This window comes from Kogia breviceps, chromosome X (assembly GCF_026419965.1).
Source record: "Kogia breviceps isolate mKogBre1 chromosome X, mKogBre1 haplotype 1, whole genome shotgun sequence".
Lineage (NCBI taxonomy): Eukaryota > Metazoa > Chordata > Mammalia > Artiodactyla > Physeteridae > Kogia > Kogia breviceps.
This window is the reverse complement of record NC_081330.1, coordinates 81,838,716-81,854,324: the sequence shown is the minus strand read 5'-3', so window position 1 is coordinate 81,854,324 and position 15,609 is coordinate 81,838,716. Positions and strand designations below refer to the sequence as shown.

Here is a 15,609-nt window from a genome sequence, read left to right as displayed (position 1 = left end):
GTCCCAGCCTCCAATAACATCTCAACAAGCACGGTGAGACGAATTTGATCCTGATGAGACCCTGCAAATTGGAACGTGACCACTTTGTATTTCCATTTTTCTAACTCCTCCTCACACCCACAAACATCATCAACCCACTTTGAGTTTATCCAGACAACCTACGTATTCAGAAGTAGAAAGAAATGTAAAATTTACTTGGGGCAACTAATGATAGAACAGCACCATCCAACAGAACTCTCTGCACTGATAGAAATGTTCCATATCTGTGCGGCACGCATCGCAGTAGCAACTGTTTACACACAGTTTCTGAGCACTTCAAATGTCACTAGTGAGACTGCGAGACTGAATTTTCAATTTTACTTAATTTTAATCAATTTAAATAGTCACATATGACTAGGGGATACCATTTTGGAGAATGTACCTCTTACCGGAAGTCTGCTCACCTGCTGGTGGATGATACTCAGACACTTGCCTTCATCCAAACATGCTCTTCGTGACTGCTTGGAAAATTTTAATTCACTTGTAGTCACCGTTCTTCATAAAATTCCATGTGCTTCAAACATGTTCATCAAAACAATCAGTTGCTTATAGATTCCTATTTTTACCATCACCTTGTATTATTTTTATTTTTTAAAAAAACTACTTGACACGTATCACCAATGCAATGCATTGTGTTTACGTGATGAATACTTTTCAGTGACTTAAGGATCTTTTGGGTATTCAAATCTCCCCATCTCCCCACGCCTTGACTAACAGGCTAAAAAACACAGTGAGTGTCAAGGTGGGAGAAGCTTTCCTCCTCATCCTTAGCAGTCAAAAACAAAAGAAAAAAAATGAAGTCAAAAAATAGGGACTAATATTGGAAAAATTGCCCAAACTGGCAAATAGCAACAGTTATGACTGTGAGAGTTTAAATGTTTATTAAATGAGTGTATTTCAGCTGTCACTGTGTGTACATTATTGAACATCTGTCTATTGTAAACAGAAAAATGCAATTAAGAATTTAAAGCTAGATGGGGAGGAAAACAAAAGCAGATCTCTCACTCAAGGTGCATTTCTAGATAAGTAGTCTCTGAATTTCCCAAGTGAGGATACCTCTCTTTAGATGAAATGTCATCCTGGCATTTAGCTCAAGAAAATGTAATTGGAAATTGCTTAGAGAGTTTATATAAAGCAAGTGAAATTGTTACAGAAAAAATAAATAACAATTTTTACCTTTCTACTGAATGAATGACTTACACTTTCCCCTAGTTTAGTTAATTTTTTTAAAAAAATATAATGAAGTCTATTGTTTGTAGTTGGATAGATATACAGAGTATAAGGGAACACTGGGAAGGGGGGCAGAATGAGAAATTAAGGGCAAACATCAAAGGATGCAACAGCAGCTTCCTGATTGAACTATATCTTATAACTAACTGTTATGTAAATATCACTCTAATACTACTATGTGGGTTTGGGATAATGAAGGCTTTAAAACCTCCTTAAAGGGTAAAATTTAATAAATGAATGAATGAATGAAGAAAAACAAAGTCAAAACTAATTTGTTCACTGGATGACAAAGGATAAAATCTCATTGGGAAGAGAAATATAAACAAACGGTAAGGAAAATTCTTGTTTCAACTAAGTTAAACATTAAATCTGGTGATTATTCTTTTTAATTTATTTGTTCATCTTCTATGAACTTTTCACCCCCTTTCCAAGCATGTATTTATTATTTGTATGGATTCTTAAACAGAGCTTTCCATTCTTTGACCTCCTTTAACCAGAAAAATCACTCAATGAAATGCAAACAAGTAGCGCATGTGAAAGGGAATGGCATGGGGCCAGTTTGCAAGGTAGCAGTAGTCAGAAACCAACATATTCAAATCATGACTAGTGTGTTTCTCCTTTTGTGACAAAAACACTTTCAACCTTATCCTTTTGATTGACTGGCTTGGACTGCCTGTCTTTTGATCCCATTTCCAGATGCCAGGTAATTCTCACTATAATCCAAAGGCATTCCGTTCCAGAGGTTACCAGTCCTGTTCTTAAGTGGGAAAGAGTCTTTCCTAATACAATTTGAACATCAAAGATTTCTGAAGAGCAAAGGCCATCAACTTGCTTAAAGAGTACTTTCTCTGGAGCATAAATAATTCATGACTGTATGCCACAGAAAAAGTATATTTAGTACAGGAATAATCTCACAGAATTAATCTGCTTCCTTCCACTCCACCCCCAATATAGGGTGTTATAAGATTAGAAATGTTTCTCTGGGGTTAAAATGCTAGGGACGTTTAAGTCTAACTAATATCTAGATATGCTTACATTCATAAAGAAATGAAATTGGGTTATTTGTAGTGAGGTGGATGGACCTAGAGTCTGCCATACAGAGTGAAATAAGTGAGAAAGAGAGAAACAAATGCCATATACTAACACATATATATGGAATTTTTTTTTAAAGTGGTTCTGATGAACCTAGGGGCAGGACAGGAAGAAAGATGCTGATGTAGAGAATGGACTTGGGGAGACGGGGAAGGGGAAGAGTAAGCTGGGACGAAGTGAGAGAGAGTAGCATTGACATATACACACTACCAAATGTAAAACAGATAGCTAGTGGGAAGCAGCTGCATAGCACAGGGAGATCAGCTTGGTGGTTGATGACAGCCTAGCCGGGTGGGATAGAAGGGTGGGAGGGGTTATGGGGATATATGTATACATATAGTTGATTCACTTTGTTATACAGCAGAAACAAACACAACATTGTAAAGCAAGTATGCTCCAATAAATATGTTTAAAAAAAGATATGCTTAGGTTGAACAACAACCAATAACAAGAAGATAATCAGTGTGGACTGGGGCGTGTGCTAACATAGTGAGAGACCATGGAAACCAAGTAGCTGCTCTAAACACACCAACTGAAAGAGAAATGAAACTGTTACTTTAACATTCATTTAATCAAACTAAAGGAAACACAAACTTTAAGAGAGTTTCACTAAGAGTAGTAGAGCAGGTAGGCTCACATTTTCTGTCTAAAGTCAATAGCTCTTTGTCTTCATAGAAATGATGGGCGGGGCGGGGGGAGTGTCAATGGATCCTAAACCAGGAGGACAGGTTGCCACATTAAGAGACCAAATGAGTTCTAGAGGTGTCTGGGGGGCTTCAATATTTGTCCTCTTCATATGCTAAGGTAAACAATCTCAAGTATTATGAGCTACAGTTCAACAAAGCCTCTGACAGAGTTGGTTACCTGAGATGGGTAAGTCTGGTTGGTTCCACAGAAGGAGCTGGCATATGGACCAAGCTGGTAGTACCTGACCCCAGTAAAGAGCTGCTCAGTTCTCTGAGCGTTTTTGCAGGGTTCCTCCCTCTGGGCAACGCCCCTCTTGGTGGAGGAACAGGAAGTTACAAGACACGTATATGGGGAAAACCACATCTTGGTTTTCCAGGTTCACTACCTGTAGCTCCTGATCCTTTCTCAGGGAAAGCATCTGGTATCCTGTGTCCTTCCTGAAAACGGCTCTCCCAGCCCTGTCAAAGGAAGACAGGCGCAGGCGGAACGGGAACTTTCTCTGCCAGAGTAAGCTGACACCGAGGCCGCAGGACTCGTTCAGTGCGCTGCACCGTAAAATGATGTGCTGGTTGGCATAGCACACCACCAGGTCCCAGCTGAAGTTTAAGTCTTCCCACCGCCAGCTGCACTGCTTGTCCCTGTGGAGCTGGCCCCCACACCGCATGCTGTGCCCCTGGGTGTCGGACACGTAGACGTCCATGGGCCAGAGATTTCTGGTCTGCTCAGTCCACACGGGGGCAAGCCAATGCTCTTTGTACACTGTAGTCAGCCAAGTGGCAGGGATAAGCGCATCCTGTTGGATGACGCGTGCTGACCTCAGGTCCCAGATAATGTAGGCAAGCCGCAGCTGTTGGAACACTGGCACGAAGGCTCTGCCCTGCTCGGTCTCCAGGATAGGGGTGCCCCCCGAAACCCTCCTGGACCTGGCAAACCACGAGTCGGTGTCAGGCAATAGGGCACTGCACGGGCCACTCCATGTCGGCTGCAGCTGCAAGAACATCCACTTTTTCAGCATGGTGTACACGTCCATCTCCACCTCCATCACCAAGAGATCTGAAGAGGAAATGACCTCTTTCATGAGATCCAGGCTGACTTCTCGCAATAGCTCGTCACTACGCTGGGTCATCATGTTGTCCAGCAGCCACTGAAGACACATGCTCCTGATGTTCTGGAGTCCGTAGCTTTCAGCAGAGTAGTAGTAGCTGCACACGGTCTGGGCACTGACAGTCTCCTTCATGACCTCCCCGCACTGCTGAATCAGCTCGTCCAGCTGCAGCATGCTGGCTGTGGCCAGGATGGCGACGACTCGACCGGCTGGGATGCGCATGGAGTCTCGGTACAGGGAACCGAAAGCCTCGTGCAGTGCCTCACGATCAATGTTCTCGTCAGGCATCTGCAACTCTATAGTATCCATGATTATCTCCCGCCAAGCACCACTGAACATACTAGCAAAGTACCCTGACTGGCACAAGTGGACCCTATGCAAGTTCCACTCACCCCCCAGTGCGCGGATCCGCACGTCACTCTCTTCTCCTCTCAGGAAGAGTGCCTCATAAACGGACCCTGAACTATCTTTAGCATGTTTCCGGTGGGACACTTTTCTGAGCGGCCCACCGGGGCCTGTCTTCCTCTTGTGGCTCCCCTGACTGGTGGCGGGTCTGGCCTCTTCGCTCTCCTTCCCTTCCTCTCTCTCTGCCACTACTGCCTCCTCAGCCTCCTCCTCCTCCCCAGTGGCACCTGGCTCCTCTGGGCCACGCTCCCCCGAGTGCCATGGCATCCGACTGCTTCGTGTTTCCATGGCCTATACCTCAGCGGTGCAGTGGACAAGCTTCCGCTCCAGGCGCCGTTGCCATGGGCACTAGCTCAGCCCAGAGTGCTGCTGGGTACAGATGACGTTTGCTCTAACGTCCTCTTGGACGCCATGCTACGCCACACCCACTAGGCCCCACCCCGCCGTATATGGCCAAACCATACCAGGGATAGCTCTGTATCTTTCCCTCCAGGGATGATTGCTTTTGGGCTCCCTTCATAGCATGATGGTGTAACAGAGGCCTTTGTGTGCGAATTTTCTCCATTTATTTCAGGAACACAATTCGCTCTTCCCCACCTAAAACAGTTAGTGATCATTCCTTTATGGAGAATTACATCTAGGTCCCAGCTTTGTACTCTAGGCACCTTAATTTCCATAATTAACTTCTTAGGCTTTCTCATCACTTGAGCTGTGAAACCATTTTTTTTGTGATAAATGTGGCAATATTTGTCCACTTGTTTGCTTTGGCCTTTAACTTTCTTTTTCTTTTCCGTTTCGCGGGCCTCTCAGTGTTGTGGCCTCTCGCGTTGCAGAGCACAGGCTCCTGATGCGCAGGCTCAGCGGCCATGGCTCACGGGCCCAGCCACTCCACGGCATGTGGGATCTTCCCAGACCGTGGCACGAACCTGTGTCCCCTGCATCGGCAGGCAGACTCTCAACCACCGCGCTACCAGGGAAGCCCTCGTCTTTAACTTTTTTTCTAAAATAGCATTGCCAGTTATAGAATAATTTAGAACTGTGTGTGTGTGTGCACGCACCTGTGTGCACGTGTGTGCACATGTGCATCCAAATCAGCTTCTCAGAGCTCGTGCCTTCATTTTCCATAGGCACACCAACCTTTAGTTTGGGGCAAGATCTTAAGTTCCCAAAATACTTTTAGCTTTTTAAAATGTTTTCAGTTTTGTTCCCACTCCTCCTGTTTGAACATCTTGTGCTCTCTGTTGGCACTTTTCTTGTTTCGTGCAAACAACTACTCATTCCTCGTGGTCTGAAATCTGGATCAAAGACCACCATTTCTCACACCTCCAAGGCAGATACATATCTTTCTTCAACTGTACTCCCATCAGGCTTTGATCAAACATTTCTCCCCGTATGGCTGCAGTTATTTCATTGTATTATTTTTCACCACTAGATTTTTGAATGTTGGAGGCAAGGACTTTGGATTACCAGCACCACACACAAGGCTTAGCAGGTAACAAACTTACAGTGAAAGAAAATGAGGAATGAATGCGATGGTTTTCCATTTTTGAGGAAAGGAATAATATTAAATACTGCACTGACAAGTGTAATAGGCTAAATAAATGAGGTGTTGCAGAGAGAGTCTGGATCTTTCAATGACAAGGAAAGTACAATATATAGGAAAATACAAATAAACAAAAACCTCTTGAAAATGGCAAGCCTCTAAGGTCATTTGGCCCTGCCTAAGGAGAATGTTTACATAATTTGAATAGTGTAGTATAACCATAGGTTACATTCTAAATATTCTTTGTTTTACAGCTTTACAGAGGAGCTGATAACAGGATCTACATAAAGGCTGCATGTTCAGTGCTGCTTGGCGGGAGACACCCATGGATACTATAGAGTTGCAGATGCCTGACTATAACACCGATCATGAGGCACTGCACGAGGCTTTAGGTTCCCTGTACCGAGACTCCATGCGCATCCCAGCCGGTCGAGTCGTTGCCATCCTGGCCACAGCCAGCATGCTGCAGCTGGACAAGCTGATTCAGCAGTGCGGGGAGGTCATGAAGGAGACTGTCAGTGCCCAGACCGTGTGCAGCTACTACTACTCTGCTGAAAGCTACGGACGCCAGAACATCAGGAGTATGTGTCTTCAGTGGCTGCTGGAAAACATGATGACCCAGCGTAGTGAGGAGCTATTGTGAGAAGTCAGCCTGGTCTCATGAATGAGGTCATTGCCTCTTCAGATCTCTTGGTGATGGAGGTGGAGATGGACGTGTACACCATGATGAAAAAGTGGATGTTCTTGCAGTTGCAGCCAACTTGGAGAGCCCTGCGCAGTGCCCTATTGTCTGACACCAACTCGTGGTTTGCCAGATCCAGGGCGGAGTCGGAGGGCACCCCTTTCCTGGAGACCGAGCAGGGCAGAGCCTTCGGGCCAGTGTTCCAACAGCTGCGGCTTGCCTACATAATCTGGAACCCGACGTCAGCACGCGTCATCCACCATGATGCCCTGATCTGTGCCACTTGGCTGACTCCAGTGTACAAAGAGAATTGGCTTGCCTGCTCCGGGATGAGCAGACCAGAAAGCTCTGGCCCATGGACGTCTACGGGTGCGACCCCCACGGGAACAGCATGTGGTGTGGGGGCCAGCTCCACAGGGACAAGCAGTGCAGCTGGCGGTGGGAAGGCTTCAACTTCAGCTGGGGCCTGGTGGTGTGCTATGCCAACCAGCACATCATTTTACGGTGCAGCGCACTGAACGAGTCCTGCGGCCTCGGTGTCAGCTTACTCTGGCAGAGAAAGGTCGCGTTCCACCTGTGCCGGTCCTCCTTGGACAGTGCTGGGAGAGCCGTTTTTAGGAAGGACACAGGATACCAGATACTTTCCCTGAGAAAGGATCAAGAGTTAGAGGTAGTGAACCTGGAAAACCAAGATGTGGTTTTCCCCACATATATGTCCTGTAACTTCCTGTACCTCCACCAAGAGGGGCATTGCCCAGAGGGAGGACCCGTGCAAAAAAGCTCAGAGAACTGAGCAGCTCCTTCTAGGGGTCAAGGATGACCAGCTTGATCCAGATGCCAGCTCCTTCTGTGGGACCAACCAGGATTGCCCATCTCTGATAACCAACTCTGTCAGAGGCTTTGTGGAACTGTAGCTCATAATACTTGAGATTGTTTACCTGAGCATATGAAGAGGACATATTTTGAAGCCCCCCAGACACCTCTAGAACTCATTTGGGCTTTTTTTTTTTTTTTTTTTTGCGGTACGCGGGCCTCTCACTGTTGTGGCCTCTCCCGCTGCGGAGCACAGGCTCCGGACCCGCAGGCTCAGCGGCCATGGCTCACGGGCCCAGCCGCTCCGCGGCATGTGGGATCTTCCCGGACCGGGACACGAACCCGTGTCCGCTGCATCGGCAGGCGGACTCTCAACCACTGCGCCATCAGGGAAGCCCTCATTTGGGCTTTTAACTTGGCAACCTGTCCTCCTGGTTTAGGATCCATCGCCCCGCTCCCCGCCCCGCCCATCATTTTTGTTTAGACAAAGAGCTATTGACTTTAGAGAGAAACCATGAGCCTACCTACCCTACTTCTCTTAGTGAAACTCTCTTAAAATATGTGTTTCCTTTAGTTTGAGTAAATGCATGTTAAAGTAACAGTTTCACTTCTCTTTCAGTTGGTGTATTTAGAGCTGCTACTTGGTTTCCATGCTCTCTCACTATGTGAGCATATGCCCCAGACCACACTCATGATCTTCTTTTTATTGGTTGTTCTTCAACCTAAGCATATCTTTTTTAACATAGTTATTGGAGCATAATTGCTTAACAATGTTGTGTTGGTTTCTGCTGTATAACAAAATGAATCAGCTGTATGTATACATATGTCCCCATATCCCCTCCCTCTTGTGTCTCCCTCCCATCCTTCCTATCCCTGCCCTCTAGGTGGTCATCAAGCACCAAACTGATCTCCCTGTGCTATGCAGCTGCTTCCCACTAGCTATCTGCTTTGCATTTGGTATTGTGTATATGTCAATGCTACTCTCTTACTTCGTCCCAGCTTCCCCTTCCCCTTCCCCTTCTCCCCAAGTCCATTGTCTACATCAGGGTCTTCATTCCTGTCCTGCCCCTAGGTTCATCAGAAACATTTTTTTTTAGATTCCGTATGTGTGTGTTAGCATAAGGCATTTGTTTTTTCTCTTTCTGACTTACTTCACTCTGTATGGCAGACTCTAGGTCCATCCACCTCACTACAAATAACCCAATTTCATTTCTTTTTATGAACGTAAGCATATCTTGATGTTAGTTAGACTTAAACTTCCCTAGCAGTTTAACCCCAGAGAAACATTTCAAATCTTATAACACCCTATATTGGGGGTGGAGCGGAAGGAAGCAGATTAATTATGTGAGATTATTCTTGTAGTAAATATATTTTTTTTCTGTGGCATACAGTCATGAATTATTTATGCACCAGAGAAAGTACACTTTAAGCAAGTTGATGGCCTTTGCTCTTCAGAAATCTTTGATGTTCAAATTGCATTAGGAAAGACTCTTTCCCACTTAAGAACAGGACTGGTAACCTCTGGAATGGAATGCCTTTGGATTATAGTGGGAATTACTTGGCATCTGGAAATGGGATCAAAAGACAAGCAGCCCAAGCCAGTCAATCAATAGGATAAGGTAGAAAGTGTTTTTGTCACAAAACTGGAAACACACGGGTCATGATTTGAATATGTTGGTTTCTCATTACTGCTAACTTGGAAACTGGCCCCATCCCATTCCCTTTCACATGTGCTACATGTTTGCATTTCATTGAGTGATTTTTGCTCTTAAAGAAGGTCAAAGAATGGAAAGCTCTGGTTAAGAATCCATACAAATAATAAATACATGCTTGAAAAGAGTGTGAAAAGTTCATACAAGATGAACAAATAAATTAAAAAGAATAATCACCAGATTTAATGTTTTACTTAGTTGAAACAAGAATTTTCCTAATCGTTTGTTTATATTCCTCTTCCCAATGAGTTTTTATCCTTTGTCATCCAGTGAACAAATTACTTTTGACTTTCTTTGTTTTTCTTTCTTCATTCATTCATTCATTTATTGAATTTTACCCTTTAAGGAGGTTTTAAAGCCTTCATTATCCCAAACCCACATACGCATATTAGAGTGGTATTTACCTAAGAGTTAGTTATAAGAAATAGTTCAATCAGGAAGCTGCTGTTGCATCCTTTGATGTTTGCCCTTAATTTCTCATTCCGCCCCCCTTTGCAGTGTTGCATTATACTCTGTATATCTAACCGCTTACAAACAACAAACTTCATTACACTTTAAAAAAAAATAATTAAACTCGGGGAAAGAGTAAGTCATTGATTCAGTAGAAAGGTAAAAATTATTATTTATTTTTCCTGTAACAATATAACTTCCTTTATATAAACTCTCTAAGCAATTTCCAATCACTTCTTCTTGAGCTGAATGCCAGGATGCCATTTCATCTAAAGAGAGGTATCCTCACTATGGAAATTCAGAGACTACTTGTCCAGAAATGCACCTTGACTGAGAGATCTGCTTTTGTTGTCCTCCCCAACTAGCTTTAAATTCTTAAATTGCTTTTTGCTGTTTATAATAGAAAGATGTTCAATAATGTACACACAGTGACAGCTGAAATACACTCATTTAATAAACATTTAAACTCTCACAATCCGTGACTGTTGCTCTTTGCCATTTTGGGCATTTTATGCAATACCAGTGCCTATTTTTTGACTTCATTTTTTTTTCTCTTTTCTTTTTGACTGCTAAGGATGAGGAGGAAAGCTTCACCCACCTTGACACTCACTTTGTTTTGTAGCCTCTTAGCCAAGGTGTGGGGAGATGGGGAGGCAGATCCAGATGTACAGTCATGGTAATGCTACAGGAAACAACCACACTAAATAACAGCAAACTAAACACCACCCCAAAGGAGATGTACCCCATGGGTTACGGTGCAGTCCTTGACAATGTTGAGGATTTATCGCTGTCTCTGTCTTTCCCTCTCTGTATGTCTGTCTCTGTCTCTCTGTCATTCCTTATCCCCGTCTCTATTGTCTCTGTCTGCATCCCTGTCTATCTCTATCTACCTCTCTCTTTGTCTACCTCTGTCTCTGTCTCAGTCTGTCTATCTCTGTCACTCTCTGTCTCCGTCTTACTGTCCCTATCTTTCTGTTTTGCTCTGTCTCTGACAATCTGTGCCTCTCTGACTGTGTCTGTCTGGGTCTCTGTCTTTCTGTCTCTGTCTCTGTATCTCTCTGGTGTTTCTAAATCTGTCTGTATCGGTATCTCTTTGTGTCCATGTGTCTCTTTCTCCATCTGTCTGTCTTTGTCTTTCCCTTTCTGTCTCGGTCTGTCTCTGTCTCAATCTGTCTCTGTCTCTGTCTCTGTCTCTATGTCTCTCTCCTCTCTGTGTCTCCCTCCCTCCCTCCCTCCGTCCCTCACTGTCTCTGTGTTTGTCTCTCTCCATCACTATCTCTATGTCTACATTTCAGTGAGAACCCATGTCCAACTAAAGACTACATTCTCTAAATAAATTCCTCACCAGCAAAATCAGAGCAATGGTGGAAGTCTAGAAAACATGGATTATGGTCTTGTGGCCAAAGGGGGTTACTCAAAATATATCTTCACATCCAGGCTAGGGCATGTGATTCTCCCATTAGATATTAACAAATCTCACAGAAAGCCAACTTCAGATGAGATCATGAGATCTCTTCACTCTGAGATCATGATAAATGAGACACAAAAAAGGCCACTTCATACTTTTTTTTCTAAGCACAGACAAAAGAAAGATCACTGTACAAATCACCATATATGTCTCCCGTTGCTAAGATGAGTGACAGCTAGTTGGGGGGGTTGTATTAGTTTTTGTTTTTCTGCTTTGTTTGTTTGTTTTCACCAATTGCAGCTTTACCCTCATTCTAATCTATTCTGTCTGTACAAGAGGTTTATGAAGATACTCAGTCATAGGAATACCCTGTCACCCTGATAGTAGCCAGTCCAGATCAAAATTCTGCTCCTTTGAGACCTCACCCAAATCACCTAAAACAAGTATGAATGTATTAATAACCCTTTTGTATCACCGTCTTACTTATGTGGCCCACAGTTCCTCATTGTCTGTATTCTCCTTCACTGCAAGGAAAGTAAACCCAACTTGTTCAAGTACAAATGTGTTCTTGGTGGTCCTTAGCTGGGAGGCTTTGACATATTGTATCACGTTAAACTTGATGACAAAGCAAAACAAAGAATCAGATGTGTTTACTACAATAACCCCACATGCTAATATTTCTAACATAACTTTCAGTTCTCAAAGACATTTATTCTGTATCCTTGCAACTGGCAATTAACAGGCCTTTGGACTGAGAAGAGGTCTGGCATACTGGTGGAGATATTAACAAGATGAACAGTGAAAAAAGAAATCAAACATAAAATATATTGAACACAGATTTTCACGAAGGTGGAATGGGAGAAGGAAGGAAAAGGTTGAGTTTTGGACAATGAGATGGAGATGATGGTCTGACTACCAGGTCACAGGCTCTATGGGCCACAGAAGATAAGACCCAAATTCCTCTAATTCCAGAGGACAGTGCTTCAGAACAAACCATCCCTGTGGGTGGCTACCAACCTTCCTCAAGCCCAGGCCCCAGCCTCCATAACATCTCAACAAGCACGATGAGACAAATGAGATCCTGATGAGACCCTGCAAATCCAAATGTGACCACTTTGTATTTCCATATTTCTAACTCCTCCCCACCCCCACAAACATCATCAACACACTTCGAGGTTATCCAGGCAACCTATGTGTTCAGAAGTAGAAAGAAATGTAAAATTTACTTGGGGCAACTGATGATAGAACAGCACTATCTAATAGAACTCACTGCACTGATAGAAATGTTCCCTATCTGTGCTGCACACAGTACAGTAGCTACTGTTTACAGGTAGCCACTGAGCACTTCAAATATCGTGAGACTGAGAGAGTGAATTTTCAATTTTACTTAATCAATTTAAATAGTTACATATGACTAGGGGCTACCATTTTGGAGAATGTACCTCTTACAGGAAGTCTCCTCACCTGCTGGTGGACCGTACTCAGCCACTTGCATTCATCCAAAGCATGCACTTCATGACTGCTTGGAAAATTTTAATCCACTTAGAGTCACCGTTCTTCATAAGATGCCATGTGCTTCAAACATGCTAATGAAAACAATCAGTTGCTTGTAGATTCCAATTTTTACCATCGCCTTGTATTATTTTTATTTTTATTTTTTAAATAATTGACAGGTATCGCCAATGTAGTACATTGTGTTTATGTGATGAATATATTTCAGAGACTTAAGGATCTTTTGGGTATTCAAATCTTTGCATGAATTTTCCCAGGTGGTTTTTGATCCCTTCCATTGAATCATATCACCCTGTTAGTCTTTAAAGCAAATTTGATAGTTGAATTTTGCTACAATATGGAGTGAAACTATTCTTTGTTGTCTAATCTCAGAATCTAATCAAAACAATTGATGTGGAAAATGTGTTCACAGACTAAACCAAACTTTCCCCTGCAGCATTAGAACAAATCTTTCCCAAAGACTGTTCATATATCAATTGGCTATTTGTTGTCTAAATAAATGAGGTAAATTTCAGTTCTCTTGCCTACAAGAGAAAACGCCAACTGTCTTTAGAACGTCACGAACAGACAAATTTGATTCCTGAAACTCAAACAAACACGTAAGGAAGTATAACTTGCAGCCAACATCTTGGTTGTTATCTCCTTACCACCATCAATGTCTTTCTGTTTATTTATTCAATGAGGAAGGAAGTTACATTTAGATTAATATTGGTTCCCTGGACCATAAGTTCTATTTTGTTCCTTTGTAGATTGCAGCACCTTTGAGATTTCCAAGTTGTGAGGCAGACCTTTGCCTATAGTTCTGGTTTCAAAGAAGAGGTCTGTGAATTTGAGAGTCTATGACATTTAGATGGCAACGGGAGTCAAGCAAGTAAACCTTGGAACATGGGGCAGGTGATACACCCTTCTCAAGAGATTTATCCTGAATAAAGTGAAGGGCATCAAGGCCCAGGTAGCTGACTGGACAAGGAAAGGTTGGATCCTTATGCGGTCTCGTGAAATATGAATGTCTTAGGAGTCATGTTACTAGCTAAACAGGTGATGAGATTGGAACCTTGGATCTTATTTCAATCCACTTATTACAATATGTATCTTACTGACCTCAATGCAAAATTTTATGTTTAATCCCATGGGTTTTGTTGTGTACTTATATAAAATAGGTGTATTTTGCTATTTTAACTCTCATCAGGCAGCTTCATGTCCAAATTCTGTGGCTGAGACTTGGCAAGCACCTCCGGTAGACCCTGTGCCTAGACACTCCCTCTTGTTTTTCTTTTCCTCTTAAAGATGTTTTTCTTTTTGTAGCACATGATGTATCTTTCATTAAAATTCCAGTGTCATCTTTGTGCTGTTTATATATAGACGCTTTCCACAGTAGCATACTTTACACTTGTGTGCTGTCTGTGTCCATCCCACCTACATCCCTGGGACACCGCTTTCTCCTTCATAGGCCATTGTTTGTTTAGGTCTCTTATGTCTTTGAACATGAGTGCTAACCTTTATCTTCTTACAGCATCTGAGGCCGGGACACCACTGGTTGGGAACCTAAGAGAAGAGGGTTTGTATACTGAATTGTAATAACCTTTCATTCCTGTCTCCTTAAGACAGGCAGAGACAAAGACAGACTATCACACGATGTAACAGAGACAGAGGCAGAAACAGCCAGAGACAGGACAGCCTGACAGAAAACCAGAGACAGCTGGTTGGGCAGGCTGAGAAAGCCCAACAGATGGACGGAGCCAGATATTACACCTCCTCCCCAAGAAGAGACAGGTAGAAAGGGATATACAGAAAGTGGCAGACAAAGACAGAGAGAAATAGAGACAGAGACAGGGAGACAGAGAAAGACAGAGCCAGACAGGGACAGACAGACACATGTACAAACTAAGAGAGAAAGCGACGGTTACAGATACAGACAGGGAAACAGGCAGAAGCAGATAGACACTGATGGGAAGAAAGAGACAAGCAGACTGAGAGACAGATGCAGAGACAGAGAAAGAGAGGCACATTGAAACATAGACGTAGAGATAGTGATGGAGAGAGACAAAGACAGAGACAGAGAGAGAGGGAGAGAGGGAGGGAGGGAGAGAGAGAGAGAGGAGAGAGACAGAGACAGAGACAGATTGAGACAGAGACAGACCGAGACAGAAAGGGAAAGACAAAGACAGACAGATGGAGAAAGAGACACATGGACACAAAGAGATACCGATACAGACAGATTTAGAAACACCAGAGAGATACAGAGACAGAGACAGAAAGACAGAGACCCAGACAGACACAGTCAGAGAGGCACAGATTGTCAGAGACAGAGCAAAACAGAAAGATAGGGACAGTAAGACGGAGACAGAGAGTGACAGAGATAGACAGACTGAGACAGAGACAGAGGTAGACAAAGAGAGAGGTAGATAGAGATAGACAGGGATGCAGACAGAGACAATAGAGACGGGGATAAGGAATGACAGAGAGACAGAGACAGACATACAGAGAGGGAAAGACAGAGACAGCGATAAATCCTCAACATTGTCAAGGACTGCACCGTAACCCATGGGGTACATCTCCTTTGGGGTGGTGTTTAGTTTGCTGTTATTTAGTGTGGTTGTTTCCTGTAGCATTACCATGACTGTACATCTGGATCTGCCTCCCCATCTCCCCACACCTTGGCTAAGAGGCTACAAAACAAAGTGAGTGTCAAGGTGGGTGAAGCTTTCCTCCTCATCCTTAGCAGTCAAAAAGAAAAGAGAAAAAAAAATGAAGTCAAAAAATAGGCACTGGTATTGCATAAAATGCCCAAAATGGCAAAGAGCAACAGTCACGGATTGTGAGAGTTTAAATGTTTATTAAATGAGTGTATTTCAGCTGTCACTGTGTGTACATTATTGAACATCTTTCTATTATAAACAGCAAAAAGCAATTTAAGAATTTAAAGCTAGT

The 15,609-nt window shown here is 43.3% G+C and overlaps 2 pseudogenes; one reads left to right on the top strand and one right to left on the bottom strand.

Moving 5' to 3' along the window:
- Positions 1-7,777, top strand: part of LOC131748138 (germ cell-less protein-like 1 pseudogene) — a 55,449-nt pseudogene extending 47,672 nt beyond the window's left edge.
- LOC131748137 (germ cell-less protein-like 1 pseudogene) lies at positions 3,311-4,846 on the bottom strand (annotated as a pseudogene).
- Positions 7,778-15,609: the final 7,832 nt, after the last annotated feature.